At 37.6% G+C, this 17,019-nt stretch overlaps 1 protein-coding gene across 4 annotated transcripts in view; it reads right to left on the bottom strand.

Moving 5' to 3' along the window:
• dlgap4b (discs, large (Drosophila) homolog-associated protein 4b) overlaps window positions 1–17,019 on the bottom strand; it is a 163,224-nt gene that overhangs the window by 84,479 nt on the left and 61,726 nt on the right. Inside the window, exon 2 of one of the 4 annotated variants that reach the window (XM_067374192.1) lies at window positions 4,557–4,593. The exons of the other annotated variants lie outside the window; for them this stretch is intronic. The gene's annotated coding sequence lies outside the window, so the exon portion shown is untranslated. The remainder of the gene's footprint in view (window positions 1–4,556; window positions 4,594–17,019) is intronic. 4 annotated transcript variants of the gene reach the window in all.

Here is a 17,019-nt window from a genome sequence, read left to right as displayed (position 1 = left end):
CAATCATTTAGTTGGCTTAAACTTCTCATTTGCTCAACCTTTGAGTGTCACACCCACATCTCAACATCCAGTCAACAACCAACACACAGAACCAAGTCCCCGCCCTACATTTTTCTTTTTCGATAATCTGTTACACAATAATGAAAAAAAATATTTGTTGTCACTTCCATTTCATCGCAACTTTACACCTTTTCACTGTTATATGGTAGGGGGCGCTATTACGCATCTTCTGAAAGAGTACAGAATCTCTGGATCAAAACAGGCAAAGGAGTAGAAACAAGCAATAAAAGCATTGCTTATGCACGTTGAAGTCTTTGAAGAAAAAAAAAAAATCAGCTTTTTGTTAAAAATGTTTATTTTTTTATGAATCTTCCGCAAATTCAGGTGTTGATAATAGAATGTATGAAGCTAGAATAAAAATGAGTTTTGTGTTTGAAAGTTCTTTCTTTTGATATATTGCATGTTCAGATATTCATACAACAAAACATTCTGGGGGCCATTATCAAAAATGCTGGCGGTGACTGGTAACTTAAAAAAAAAAAAAAAAACGCTGGCAGGTCTTTTATGGTCTAAAAGGGGGTTTCACACTGCCCATACAGAAGGTTTGGTTGGATTAAAATGAATTCTGGTGCGATTGCTCTGTTAGTTCAGTTCAAATTAACAAGAACGCTGCAAAAACCAGAGCCAAAGCACGCACATCACCGGCAAAAATGCTGAAGTTGGGTGCTCGACAAAGGAAACAGTAAAAAACAGAAAATAAACGGCACACCAAGGCTCCAAAAATACAAAAAAATGATAATGGCCTCTCACAATGGTAACATTTCAAACATGCAGGCTCTTCATCAGACAAGTGTGAACACTGCCATTCGAACCAAACAAACAGACGAGACCCCGGAAAAAAGGTGGGTTGTTTTGGATGTTTGGTAAGTTCTGTCACAAAATATATGCCATTAAAGCCTTTTTTTTGTTTTGTTTTGTATCTTTGGGTTTGTTCTTAAAAATGGCAGTGTGAATGCCAAGTGAACCAGGAATAAATATATAATTTCCTTTTTTGGTCGGGACCAGAAGAACCAAGAGAACCAATCTACAAGTGAACACAGCCTAACACATGACTGAACGTGCTCATAAGGATCTTGGATGGGTCTAAGATCTGCAGTAAGCCCACATAAAAACCTTCAACATCTTCAACCCAGAAGATCTGTGAAAAGTTACTCCTATTACATGTCATGAGCATGAAGTGCGCTGCAGACGGATTGTGATGATATGGCGTAATGTGAGTAAGTTTTGGGCCACTGCTCTGCTCAGCAGATTACTGATGAAAGCACCTTTGCCGTTTTGAAAAGTGCATGAATGGAATTAGTGCATTAATCCTGGCCATCCCCAGGCTCTTGCATGCCCTACTTTCCCAAAGAGAGCAGAGCCTGGCCATGCATTCAGTGCATTTGTTCCTGGAACTATTAGGAATTGTGGCAAAAAAATGAGAATTCAGGGAATGCTGAAAGAAAGGCAATACGATGATCCAGTTGGAGACTTATAGCTTAAGGCTTTATTACAAAGCTCTTTAAAATGTAACATAAATTTATGCATAAACATACACACACATATGCACAGACATAAGTAAATGTTTCTCTTTGTGAGGTTTGGTTAGTGGTGGCTAAAATAAATCTTTCTGCCAACCTGCATGGAGAGCTTCTTGAGACTCCAGAGACAGCAGACGCTTCAAATACCTGTTTGCTGCTCAACACTGGCTTTTTTTTATAGCTGCCCTTTTAATACAATTAATTTTGACAGGAACTTTCATTAATAGGCCTTTATCTGACCGAGTTCTGCTGTGCTCTAAATCACTCACAAATCTTATGATAATTCGATAATCTCCATTCAGTTTTCACACAGTAATAGTTGTTTTCATGCTTTTTGCACAACATTGCACCATTTCATGCTTTTCATCTTCAGAAAGATCTTTCTTCCTCCCCATATTGCATGAGAACTGTGACTTGCTTAATAATGTGGAACAACTTCTAAGTAGGGTTTCCATAGACCTGGCAAATTATTTTGTCTGAGATTGATACCAGTTATCTAAAAAGACATGGATAAATAAACAAACAAACATTTTCTTAGAAAAACTAAAATCTTAATGTTTATTCTACTGAAACCTCACTGATATGTCACTTGCATAATAATTTGGAACGCCGTGCATATGTGAGGATGCTTCTGGTAACAGATCATTTATAGCCTTTCTCACAGCAGCTGGAATAATTAAATTTATCATTTTGATGGCGGTGTGTAATCCAGAAAGGTCCAAATGACAGTCATCAGTGACAGCTGGAGATTCACCTGTAGTCAAAAGCAAAAGACTTCGGAGTGTGGAGAGGCTACAGAAATTGAAATCTACAGGTAACGCTAATACACACTAAATACACAGTCATGCAATGCTGATGTTGTTAACATTAACAATTTGAGAACAAAGTATAACAATAATAATAATTTGCATGGTTTGGCGTGATCCGATTTAAGCGGTCGTTAGATTTAATCACCATTGGCAGTGCTATTTATGCTTTTTTCTCAGTTGTTCAGAACAAAAGTGGCAGATTTGTTACTCCTTCAGATGACATTTTCTGGTGAAAATCTTATTTTGGTCATACTTCCAAGAGGTAGAATCTGTGATTCCGAAGTACAGCATCCATACTGATGTGGAGACTGACAGCAAATATTAGATTCATCCGCGCTGAGGAGCCGTGCCGATCCACAACCCACGTAAAAATGAAAATTCTGTAAATAACTGCAATTGCAGGTTTCAAACAGAGATGGCGACAAAGAGGCAAAACTTACAGACTGCAGCTTTAAAGGTGCCCTCGAATGAAAAATTTAATTTATCTTGGCATAGTCAAATAACAAGAGTTCAGTACATGGAAATGACATACAGTGAGTCTCAAACTCCATTGTTTCCTCCTTCTTATATAAATCTCATTTGTTTAAAAAACCTCTGAAGAACAGGCGAATCTCAACATAACACCGACTGTTACGTAACAGTTGGGGTGTAAGCCACAATATTTGCAAATGCCAGCCCATGTTCCCAACATTATGAAAGGCATTAGACAAGGGTAGACAGTAACGTCTGGATCTGTGCACAGCTGAATCATCAAACTAGGTAAGCAAGCGAGAACAATAGCGAAAAAAGGCAGTTACCATCGTTTCTTACTGTATTCACGGAGACAAGAGCCGTCGCTATTTTCATTATTAAACACTTGCAGTCTGTATAATGCATAAACACAACTTCATTCTTTATAAATCTCTCCAACAGTGTAGCATTAGCCGTTAGCCACGGAGCACAGCCTCAAATTCATTCAGAATCAAATGTAAACAATATAACAGTATACAATACTCACATAATCCGATGCATGCATGCCGCATGCATGACGAACACTTTGTAAAGATCCATTTGAGGGTTATATTAGCTGTGTAAACTTTGTTTATGCACTGTTCAAGGCAAGCGCGAGCTCCATGGGCGTGGAGCACGAGAATTAAAGGGCCAGTAGCCCTGAATCGGCTCATTTATAATGATGCCCCAAAATAGGCAGTTAAAAAAATTAATTAAAAAAAATCTATGGGGTATTTTGAGCTGAAACTTCACAGACACATTCAGGGGACACCATAGTATATATCATCTTTTTTTAAAAAAAGTTCTAGGGCACCTTTAAACAACTTTACATAATACATCAAATAATAGCTCAAATAATACATCTTTTAACAGAATATTTAAGCAAAAATAAATAAATAGATTTCAACTTGTCCCTCTTTTTCTTGCAACAAGGCATTTACATTAATTTGAACTGAACCCAAAATATTGATTCCTTTAATAATTTCCCACTTTAACAGGAAAAGATACAGAGACCAACCACAGTTTGCTGTTGTGAATCTGAAACATATTATTCCACAATAATAGATCAGTGTAATAGTATTAATACAAATAACTGAGCAGGAAATGTTTCAGATTTCCATTAAATTATCTCAGTAAAAAAACAAGATGAGCTTTTCTTTTTGCTTTCCACTTTCTCTACCTCTTTCTTGATGTATTCTCTCTGGGGAATCGTAAGGTGAACGCAAGCAATGCATCATTCTGCACTCCTCTAGTCTTTATTGTGAATTCTGTACTCATGCATCGAGTCTCCAGGGTGATTCTATAATAGTGAGGGATGTATCCTCAAAAGCTGCCTCTGTCCCACATCTCTGGAGTTACAGCTGCGTTCTGCGGGCGTCCCATGGGGCATGAACCAAAATGGAGTCTGAATTGTGTGATTGAGTCTGCTCCAGACATATAATACAACTGACAGCACTGCTAGGACTGACTGCAATCTAGTGCACTGAAATTCAACCTGTGCTGTTCAAAAATATCACCATTCCTGCACTTATCAATCGATGCAACATCTTTTCTAGAGGTCATCTGAAATTAATAGGATGCTTTGGCATACACATATGAATAGAATGAACAAAATAGAGGAGAATTAAGCAAAAAGCATTTATACCCAAAAATGAAATTTCTGTCATTAATTACTCACCCTCATGTCGTTCCAAACCCGTAAGGCCTTTGTTCACCTTCGGAACACAAATTAAGATATTTTTGATGAAATCCGAGAGCTTTCTGACCTCCCTATACACAGCAATGTCATAACTCAAGGCTCAGAAAGTTCAAATTGTTAAAATAGTCCACGTGACTACAGTGGTTCAACCTTAAAGGATTAGTTCACCCAAAAATAAAAATTCTGTCATTAATTACTCACCCTCATGTTGTTCCGAAACCATAAGCTTTTCAATCATCGGAACACAAAATAAGATATTTTTCATAAAATCGATGGCTCAGTGAGGCCTGCATTGACAGCAAAATAATTAACACTTTCAAATGCCCAGAAAGTTATATTTAAAACAGTTCATGTGTCTACAGTGGTTCAACATTAATGTTATGATGCAACAAGAATACTTTTTGTGTGCCAAAAAACAAAATAACGACTTGATTCAACAATATCTAATGATGAGCGATTTCAAAACAAATCTTTACGAATCTTTTGTTTCGAAATAATGGTTCAGAGTGTGTATCAAACTGCCAAAGTCATGTGACCCACTGAAATTTCGGAAAGTTTCGAAACACGTCACGTAACTAAGCTGAAATCACGTGGCTTTGGCAGTTTGATACATGATCCAAACTAGAGACCTGTGCCAGTCCCACACCCGCCCGCTCCCGCAAAATAATATGTTATCTTGTCCCACTCCCGCCTGCAAAATCCTGCATAAAAGTAGCTTATAGATTTTTGGCAGTACATCCATGAAATTTACATAAAATATTAAGTTATGTGTCACCACAACATCCCAGCATCAATGCTTCCGATAAAATATTTGTGATTAAAGCATCAGCATTTACAAACCAGTTAGTTTTAACAGAAAAGCAAGCTGCTGCGTGCATGGTTTGGTATGGCAGAATGTGTATTAATACAAATACACTCCCTTTATAATGACTAAAAAGTTGAAATCTCAGTTCATCAGGGTCTCACAAAGCTCTGTTATAACACAATGAATATATGAACAATGAATATTTCATAATGTCTACACTTAATGTAGCCTGACGTGGTCATACTCAATTCTAGTTCGAATATGAGTCTGATACTGCTCCATTGGGCTTTGATTATGGGGGCGTATTTCAACCGATCCAGGAAAGACCTCAATTGGATAGACCTACAACTAATCAGAGCTACAGAGTAAGTGACGTATGTTGAGCGACGCATAGTTGTCAACAGAACTCTTCTTAGCGACCATCGGGGCCAGCTGATAAATCAAACTTTTGCCGAATCCCGTAGAAAGGACGGCAAAGACATCTTTCCCATCGACAAATGCCTTGATCGCGGTCCTCTGTTCCTCTTTTAAAATTAATGCGCTGTCGATATCTTCTATAACGGATGCGATGGGGGAATCTACACATCTCAGTTCTTCAACAACAGCCATAATTGTTGTAAACTAATTGACCTATCGCAAAGACTCGCCCCCCTTAGTTACTGTTGCTTTGTCTGACAAGCCGTGGCGCTGTCACGCCACACAGAGTGGAAAATACATCGCGGTTCAAAGAGGAAACTGACAACACATCGACAGACAAGACAGAACAGGTTACTTATGATATTAAATAAAGTCCCAGCTTTCAAACTGTGTAGTTATTAAAAAAATTCAAATAATAAAAACCGTTTTGTGGCCATGGTCGTGACAGATTGCTGTAGCACCTCAGCTCAAGAGGCTTGTTAACCGATCATCTCTTCCTACTAGTCCATTTATAGCATCAAATAAACATGAATGAACATGAAAATGAATGTTGTTTCAAACGCGGAAAGACGTCAATATGCACAATTTTTCAAGTTTTACTCCACCGATGTTAATCTTCTAACTCCTGACTGCTTTGTCGGACAAAATAGTGGATGCGGCATTCTGATTGGTTAGATCGCTTGTCAATCAAACTCCCCAAGCGCTCTTTGATGACGTGACTGATTACGTTTCTGGTGATGATCTGTCAATCATCGCCCTGACAATGTCATTGGTCCGAACAGTTTCTGATCGGGCATAATTACTCCTCTACGGATCGAGTCCAGACTGAACTCCCCGACCTCAAAATGTTGTGGGCGGGGCTAAGTTCGGCTGGCATCCAGGCTACACTTAATGTGTTATAATAATAGAATTAGTGAGTGCGCAAATTTCAGCACTGCATAAAAAATTTTTGAGCGGTGAGAGGATTCAGAAATCAACAGATATGTCTGTGATTGGCTACATTGCTCAACACTGCAAACACTTGTTATAAATTGAATCTCGCATATGCTTGCGACTGTAAATCATTTTTATTTTACATTAGTTGTTCTAGTTGCTTTTGTGCAATATATGAATAACAATTTAATAGTTTTTAGGTATTTTATGTTTAGACATTTCCATTTTGCGGGAGTCCCGTGAATCATTTTATTCTCCCGCAACCCACACACACGAGCGTCTAACCACCCGTGCCCACACACGCCCATCAAATCTTGTCCTGCGCTGCACTGTTGCGTTGGGTCCCGCAGATCCCGTGGGAGTGCAGGTCTCTACTCCAAACCACTAATTAGAAACAAAAGATTCGTAAAGCTTCGAAGCTTCATGAAGCAATGTTTTGAAATCACCCATCATTAGATATTATTGTTTAAAGTTTTGTTTTTGTTTTTTGTCGCACAAAAAGTATTTTCGTCACTTCATAACATTAAGGTTAAACCAATGTAGTCACATGAACTGTTTTAAATATGTACCTTTCTAGGCATTTGAAAGTGTAAATAAACTTACTGTCAATGGAGGCCTCACTGAGCCATTGGATTTTATCAAAAATATCTTAATTTGTATTTCGAAGATGAACGAAGGTCTTACGGGTGTAGAACAACATGAGGGTGAGTAATTAATGACAGAATTTTCATTTTTGGGTTAACTAACCCTTTAATGTTATGAAGCAATGAGAATACTTTTTGTGTGCAAAAAAAAAAAAAAAAAACTTTATTCAACAGTTTCTATGCTTTCTATGCTGTTCACGTTGTAAACACAGTGCAAAACATACGGGTTCTATGTCAGAACTCCAGCTCATTATTGGCCAGCTCCTGTATCAGCATCATATGCATGTGACATGCTGCTCAATAATGCCAATAATGAGCTGGCATTCGGATCTAGAACCCAAAAGTGCTGCACTGTTAAAGGTGCCCTAGTACTTTTTATACAAAGATGTAATATAAGTCTAAGGTGTCCCCTGAATGTGTCTGTGAAGTTTCAGCTCAAAATACCCCATAGATTTTTTAAATAAATTTTTTTAACTGCCTATTTTGGGGCATAATTAGAAAAAAAGACGATTTCAGGTTGCGGCCCCTTTAAATCTCGCGCCCTCCGCCCCCTCCCGAGCTCTCGCCTCTATCACAGCATAAACAAAACTCACACAGCTAATATAACCCTCAAAATGGATCTTTACAAAGTGTTCGTCATGCATGCTGCATGCATACATCGGATTATGTGAGTATTGTATTTATTTGGGTGTTTACATTTGATATTGAATGAGTTTGAGGCTGTGATCCATGGCTAACGGCTAATTCTACACTGTTGGAGAGATTTATAAAGAATGAAGTTGTGTTTATGAATTATACAGACGACAGACCAAATGTATTTTCCAACAATTTAATGTTTTAGCTTAAAAATAAGTGAATTTACACTGTATATCTGGCTCAAATTAAAGAGGATCTATCATGCTGTTTGAGCATGAAAAAGCTCTGCAAAGTTCCAAAACACAAAGTCACTACAGCCAGGGGTTATTCTATATATCAGTGCACACTGTTTCTGAACTCCCTGAAATGCCTCCATTGTAGTCTTGAGTTTTCTTCTGGGAACGAACACGTCACAATATTCTTCATTTAAATAATTCCTGCCCAAGGCATATGCAAAATAAAGGGGCCTGGTTGAGTTAGTAGTGTGTTGAAACTCACGGTTTTAGTAAGGGGCGGGACATTTCCCAAACATGCTCGAGGGGCTTCATAGAGGAACTAAACAGAGCGTTACTGACAGACTGGAACGAGAGGAGCTGCAACAATGTCAAATATGGGAAAAATAATGTGTGTTTTAAACTTTCAAACATGAAAACCTTTTCAATTAAAGCCCAAAAATCAAAATGAAGACTTTGTAAAAGGGAATAATAACACCTCTTTAATTCTTGTTGCATGCCTATAAATAACACAAAACTGATTTTTATCCTTTCAAATGTGCATCTGATATGTGCAAAAACTGATATGCATCTGATAACTTCAAAATCTGATTTAAGACCAGTTACTGTTGTTTGTAAGCTCAAGAGTAATCCATCTACTGGTTAGAATACAGTAGAAACAAACGAAAGACAACAATGCCAGCACATTTAGTGAGATTAATGAGCAATGCATGCTTGAGCGTGTTGTGGAATCATAAGAGCCATGATGGGCTTCAGCTTGTGGTCTTCACAGTGGGTTTAAATACTGATCTCTGGAGAGAGCAGACCACATGTCCACTCCTGCTGCCAGTGAATCCACATCCAACTGCTGCTTGAGTTTAACCTACACATGGTGACAGCTGACTCACACGCTTAATGAGGACGGAAGCAGTGCCAGTGTGACATTTACATTTGGGCACTTGGCAGTCGCTTTTATCCAAAGCATTGTATCAGTATGTACATTCTCTGGGAATCAAACCCATGACTTTGGCTTTGGTTTGCTAGCACCACGATCTACCTGTTAAGCTACAGGAACACCATGTGACATGCTGACTGATACGGCACAGAGATAAATTAAGCGGTCTTTAATTATCAGGCCGTGCTCCATATCTGGACCAGAGTGGAAGTTCTTTTGACCCTAGTTTTTCTAAACATGATCTGCTACTGTTGAGGTTCACGTATTCGATTGCATTTGATCAAATTTTATGCAAATAAAAGCCACAGCAGTTGATTATTGTTTGTTCTTCTCATTTGAATCTGTAGTGCTTGTAAATAGTGATGAATGAGTTCATCCATACACCAGGGCAATTTTCACCAACAGGAAGGGCTCTAATAAAAAGTCATCAATTCTAATGTTATTTTAGGAATTTATAACTTGACTTCAATTCTGCCTTCAAATCTGCCTATTCAGTTTGTGTTGTGTCTCCATATTAGGATTTTTCCACCTAAAGCTTTCAGCTCTGTGATTGGTGATCCAGCTGTGAAATTACAGAGAGTCAAGCCATAGCAATTCAATGGAGAGATGAATTTCAAATGACAGGAAAACTGACCAATCATATCATCCCTCTAAATGGGTGGGCCTTGTTATCAGTAAGTTTATGACACATTCCACTGTGGGAAACACAATCGAAAGGGGAAAAAAATTATGATAAAATAACAAGTAACATTAATGAGGAGGACATCATTTCTAATTTATTATCCACGTTTTCAAGATTAACTATTAAAGAAAAGCTGGAGTTAATCGGCAAAGGAAGACATACACCAGAGCTTAATTTGATGCAGAAAGCCAGCTTTTTGAAGCATTTCAACCCAAGCAATTATAAGCGATAGATCTGGATGTCAGCATCAACCAAGAAGCTTTACTGCTGGGATTGTTTGCTGTTTGGCTAAGTTATTTAAAATCCAATAGGTTACATGACTGATTTTATTCTGGCTGCCACTGCCACGGTTTTATATTTGATAAGCTTTATTTGAGAAGACAGTCATTTTGCAGAATTACTGGCCAGTCTATAAATGTACCAACTCAGTGACTATTATGCACATTAGCTGTAATTCTGCATAATAGTTCATAAGTTTATTACGGTCTGTTACATTCATTTAATCGGCTGCTATGAAAATGCCACAAATGTCGCTGTTCACCATCTATGATGCGAAAGAGACTGTTGCTATTTTGCTGCCATATGTCGGCTTACAAATTTTGTTCGTTTTGTGTGTCATAGCCTACGTTTTGCAATCCGGCCAGCTGTCTCCATATTCCACTGAAATGCACACACCGATTGTGTGATAATGCAATTATTTGTCATGAGGATTTATTACGTTTTGTTTTATTTTGGTGATAACTCCCAAACTCACTGTGCTGCTGACTGCTTGTTACATTTCTAAGGTAACTTATGCAGTACTATAAGAGAGGACAAGGTAAGCTAGGCTGATTTTAGGCTCAGTTTACTTTTTTCCCCATGAGGGAAGGTAGTGAGAGGGCCAAATTTCAAGAGTCACGGTTTGCTACTGAACAAAGCATTTTTCTATATCTTCCCCATCCAGATATATAAATTAATAAATACACAACTGCATAAATAAATACATAAACAGTACAAAAATAAAACATTTTTTTTTAAGAGGGAGGGCACATCACTTTTGTTTCCAGTTATAAATAAATGAATAAATAAATGCATAAATGCATGAAATACATAAATGAATGAATGAATAAATAAATAACAAAAACTATACAAATGTTACATTTCAGAGTGAGACCGCATCTCTTTTACTTCAATTCAGACCATAGTGTTCTCATTGAGATCCTGTAGCATGTGGTGAATTTGAGGGAACAGCAAGATAATGGTGAAAAATCATGTGAGAGAAGGCAGGACCTTCACATCGCTGTGATCGGCTGATTACCCTGTCAGGCTATTGTGTTTACAAGCCGTCCACAAATCAGCCTGAATGAGTTAAACTAGCAGAAATGGATGGACCACTTACAAAGCAAACAACTTGCTCATCCCCTTCAGCCACGTCCGAATTTAAATGAACTTGAAATGATCTATGAGTGAGGCGGTTTTAGCAGCACTCTGCTCAGTTAAATGAAAGCTGCACCTCCCTGATCATCACGACTTCTGCTGTGTTTACTGAGCATTTATTGACTTGTAGAGAATTTTTCTCATGAAGTAGCCTACTTTTGTTTTTCAAGTTAACATTTGGCCACCATCAAATTTTCATTTGGATCACAGTATTCACGTCACAGTATTCCTCCTTTAAATAATTCCCTCCCAAGGCATAATGGAAATAAAGGGGCAGGGCCTGGTTGAGATAGTTAGTAGTGTGTTGAAACCATAGAAACCATAGAAAAACTATGGACGTAGTGTCCGTGAAGTCACCCGTAGATTTCTGAAGAGCATTTTTGAAGCGAAAATGAGCCCGCTGCCATCTTAGCAGCGCGTCACCGCACGTCACTCCCGGATAACTGAAAATGGGCAAAGAGGCGGGATGTGGTTGGAACCGAGGTGCCTGATTACTAAAACCACGCCACGTTATAAAGGTTTACTGTCAATCTACGGTGTCTTTTTTACGATATACAGTTGCAAGAAAAAGTATGTGAACCACTTGCAGAATCTGTGAAAATGTGCAAAATTTTAACAAAATAAGAGAGATCATACAAAATGCATGTTATTTTTTATTTAGTACTGTCCTGGGTAAGATATTTTACATAAAAGATGCTTATATATAATCCACAAGACAAAAAAAAAAAAAAAAAATAGCTGAATTTATTAAAATGACCCAGTTCAAAAGTATGTGAACCATTGGTTCTCAATACTGTGTGTGGTTACCTCGATGATCTATGACTGTTTGTTTGTTTTGTGATGGTTGTTCATGAGTCCCTTGTTTGTTCTGAACAGTTAAACTGAGCTCTGTTCTTCAGAAAAATCCTCCAGGTCCTGCAGATTCTTCAGTTTTCCACCATCTTTTGCATATTTGAACTCTTTACAACAGTGACTGAATGATTTTGAGATCCGTCTTTTCACACTGAGGACAACTGATGGACTCAAACACAACTATTAAAAAAGGTTCAAACATTCACTCATTTCGCTTGAATAACATTGTTTTTCATTTAGTACTGCCCTTCAGAAGCAACAGAAGATACTTGCATGTTTCCCAGAAGACAAATTTAATACAATTTACCTTGATCTTCAAATTACAAATGTTTTCATCTATTAATGCATCGTGTTTCCTTCTGGAGCATCAGTGAATGTTTGAACCTTTTTTAACAGTTGAGTTTGAGTCCCTCAGTTGTCCTCAGTGTGAAAAGATGGATCTCAAAATCATTCAGTCACTGCTGGAAAGGGTTCAAAAACTGAAGAATCTGCAGGACCTGCAGGATTTTTCTGAAGAACAGAGCTCAGTTTAACTGTTCAGAACAAACAAGGGACTCATGAACAACCATCACAAAACACAAAAACAGTTGTGGATCATCCAGGTAACCACACACAGTATTAAGAATCAGTGGTTCACATACTTATGAATTTTTAATAAATTCAGCTAATTTTTTTGTCTTGTGGACTATATGTAAACATCTTTTATGTAAAATATCTTAGTCAGGACAGTACTAAAATAAAAAATAACATGCATTTTGTATTATCTCCCTTATTTTGTTAAAATTATTAACATTTTCACAGATTCTGCAAGTGGTTCAAATACTTTTTCTTGCAACTGTAGATGCTCCAGCACCAGTAATTGTAATTTGCATCAGGTGTGCAAATAACAACATGAAAAATCAAACAAGACTTCATACCTTTATAATAAAATAACGATCGCGAAATGATTCCAATCCGTGGCACTTGGGTAAAATGTCCATGAGTGTCCAATGAAAAACAAAAAACTGTACTTTTTTTCCACAAAAGCGTTAAATCCATAAAATATTGATATATTATCCATTGTTTGCATCATATTTCTTCTGAATGATCTGCTCTCCATCATCGTTCTTCAAGAAATTATGCAACCTGAGTAGCGTTTATGTTGTAAAACTGTATATGATCGTATATATGTCACAAACAAATGAGCCCGCGTCCAAAGTATAATTTTTCAAAATGAAGCAATTTTATATCCTTTGTCATTGTAGTAAATCTCAGGATCAAAACTTTTAGCCAATGCCACGATCCAACAACGTGTGTGCTGTTTATCTTCCGCATACATGCACATGTACACAGACGCACATCTGTCTCGAGTCTCGACCATTAACGCAGCAAGCTATATTATAATTGTATATATTATTTTAGAATTGCATAAAATAATCCCGAAAAAAAGCACAAACACGGCAGAGATGCCAAATTCAGTGGCTGAAATTAGCTGAGGTAAAGTGACGGCTCACAGACAGCAGCGGCAAACCCGTCACTCAAGTGACCAAACCCTTAATTATGCAGAACTTTAAAGCTTAATATAATTTAAACGGGTGAGTTATTAAAAAAATGCACCCCCCTCAGAGTTGTCATGAAGGGCAATATTAGCTGTATAGACCAAAACCACAATTTGATCCAGGCTGTAAACATGTTTTTTTCTGCTGTAAAGTTGGTCGTTTTAACAAGGGACTCAATGAGATTCTGCTATCTTTTGGAGCATGTCCCTAGCGGCCAGTCGATGAATCGCAGTTTAAGTCACTTCCGTATTGGCTTCAAGAGAAACTGGTAAGGGGTGGGGCATTTCCCAAACACGCTCAAAGCACAACACACTGGTCCAGCTGACCAATCAGAGCACATTGTGCTTTTCAGAAGGAGGGGCTTTATAGAGACAGGAACTAAACAGAGCGTTACTGACAGACTGGGAAGAGAAGAGCTGCTACAATGTCAAATATGGGGTAAATAATGTTTTTTCCGAACACTCTAGTAGAGCCCAAAAACAAAATCAAGACTTTATAAAAGGGCATAATAGGTCTACTTTAAGAATGTAAGGCATGCATATAAACATCATAAACTGTGTGTGAATTAACATGAATTCCTGAGTCTTCTTGTGAATAATGAGAATGAGCTATGAATATATTTGAAGGGGATTGTGGGTCTCTGCTGCACAGGAGTGTCTGCAGACAGTACTGTTATATTAACATGACAAAGTACCACCCCGTCTGCCACGCTGATAACTGCAGTGACGGGTGGCGAGAGAGCATCTCACTGGTGCTTCTCATTGAAGACGGTCCATCAAACGTACCAAGAAAGAGACAGCAGAGAATTCCACACGTTAGACCCTAAAGCCACTGTCACAACCAATAAAATATAGAGCTATGCTTTTCTTACAGTTAACTGTTATTATACACACCCAGAGTTTGATGGACCGCGAGAGCTGGAGCAAAATCTGAGCAATAAAACGTCACCATTAATCATATTACAGCAGCAAACAGACATTATTGTTGTCGAGTTGTACAATAACAAGGATAAGTTGCTCAGAGGCGTGTGATGAGGATAATGCTGTTATTTTTACAAAGCTGAATGAGCCTGTGACAAACGTGAGGAGCAAATCATTTGTCTCAGTCCATGCTTGAACAATCACTTCAGTTCTGCTGTTTAATTCTAGACTGACTTTTACAATGTTCAACAATTTTCCTTCACTAGGAATTAATTAAAGCTGCTGTACACAATTTTTGGCCCTCTAGCAGTTAATAAACAGAACTGCACGCGTCTTGCAGAGGAACATTCTAGCCGGAGCTACTTTTCTCCATGTATGTCAATAGACCCTTTTACAGCACAGATAGTTGCGCGCGCATTTTGGCAACGGAAGTGGTGTTGTTGCCTATTGGTTTTAACGTGTTAGCAACTCTGAAAGTTTTTCAGGGCTCTCAAGTGTAACGCACTGAGCGTGACAGTCACTCATTTCGGTCTTTTGTCACGCACTCCCGCCACACATTGTATTCCTCACGCAGAAAAACTATTTTTCATATATTTAATATGCCGCTGCGCCGGGCAGGAATCAAGCGCGTCTCCCCTGGAGTAGCCTGCCACTTATCAGCCAATCAAAAAAAGAAAGAGGCTACACAGTAGCCAATCAGAAAATAGCACTATTGTATCTGGGTAAGATTTAAACCAACAACCAATGAAAAAAAAGCATATCCTGGAATTGTTCACCATCATCCTCGTTCACCCACAGAGGAAAACACTGGAGCTGTGAGCATCACTTCGAGCACAGAATAAGTCATGATCTCCTATTTTAATGTTACAACAAATTCACAGCTTGTTTGACACAAACAATGGCAACTTGACTGCTGTTAGAGAATGTTTCCCAGATAATCAGCATCAGTTTTTCATGAGTGTCTGAACTTACTCAACAGTTTTACAGCCTGTTCACTGAAAACACCTGCTCAGTAGTCTAGACCTAGTTATATTTTCGTTATCACACGATGACTGACATTGTGTCACATTAAACATCTCTCTCTCCAAATAGGCTTAATAATTTTATTTGCACTAATTAAATTATAGTGTATTACATCGTCGATGTTATTGGTCACTTTAAAAATCATGTCATGTTGTTGGATATTATTCATTCTTGCCTGTCTTTAAAACTTGAGAGCCCTGGTTTATGTATTTGGCCATCTGCTAACGTCTTCTATCCACTCAACTACACGGATCTGATAGCCGGATACCATTTGATAAAGTCAACTTTTTAAAATAACTTTATCTGTCTGTGTTGCTTAATCCGCTCGCAAAGCTGTAGATATATATATCACTTTCGGAGTTGCTAACACGTTAGAACCTATGGGGAACAACACCACTTCCGTTGCCAAAATGCGCGCACATACGTTGCTACGTCATCATTGTGTACAAACAGTAAAAGGGTCTATAGGGAGTCATGAAGTTACTGTGATACTCCTACCAGTCCGAATATAAACACTTATTATAAGTGTACCATAATATTCAGGATATGACAAAAACACAGTTTGGAAAATGCATTCATGTTGTATATTATCATTATATAATTTTTGTACATTTTTAACACAAAAAAAGTTGCGGACTGCAGATTTAAATGAAAAAATAACCATGTGGTTATGTCTATTTTTAGAATACACTAATTCAATAGTTTACAAATAAAAGGTGCTTCGCCTTATTTTAATCTTTTCTCTTTTTATTGAGAGACAAATCAAAATATCAGATTATTAATAATAAATTAATAAATCAGAGCAAAAACAGCTTCACATTATGAAACAATACAGTACAGTTCAAAACAGTAAAACTGATATAATAAAAAGGTGCTTTCAGTCTTTAAGATGCCACGGACTTTCCAAATATAATTTTCCTCAAGCAAGAGACCCCCAACCAGCTATACACTCAAAAAAAAAAAAAGAAAAAAAAAAAAAGATTTTTTGATGCTGTTCACTTTATTTAAACAACTTTTTTGATTCAACACCATTGTATTATGTTTCTGGTTCAGATTTAATTGCTTCATGTTAAATTGACTTGAAACAATAACTTTTTGACTTAACTTTTTGTTTTCATATTAAAATAACATGTTTCAATCAAGTAAACTATTCTATTATGTCTGTATTTAAAAGTTTCTGTTATGTTAATAGTTTTGGGGTTACCATTGTGGTGAAGTGTTGCACTTGTGTTTGGGTTGGGTTCAAATTACTTTAATAATAAAGTATTCACTATGATAGTGCTCTGGGCTGCGTTTCAAAAGCATCGTAAGCCTAAGTTGATCGTAGAACCATTGCCACCAACGGAGCTACGATCAATTTAGGCTTACAATGTTTATGGGAAACACTACCTTGGATGAAACCGTATCAC

This window comes from Chanodichthys erythropterus, chromosome 21 (assembly GCF_024489055.1).
Source record: "Chanodichthys erythropterus isolate Z2021 chromosome 21, ASM2448905v1, whole genome shotgun sequence".
Classification (NCBI taxonomy): Eukaryota; Metazoa; Chordata; class Actinopteri; order Cypriniformes; family Xenocyprididae; genus Chanodichthys; species Chanodichthys erythropterus.
The sequence above is the reverse complement of the archived record's forward strand: the minus strand, read 5'-3'. Positions and strand labels throughout refer to the sequence as shown.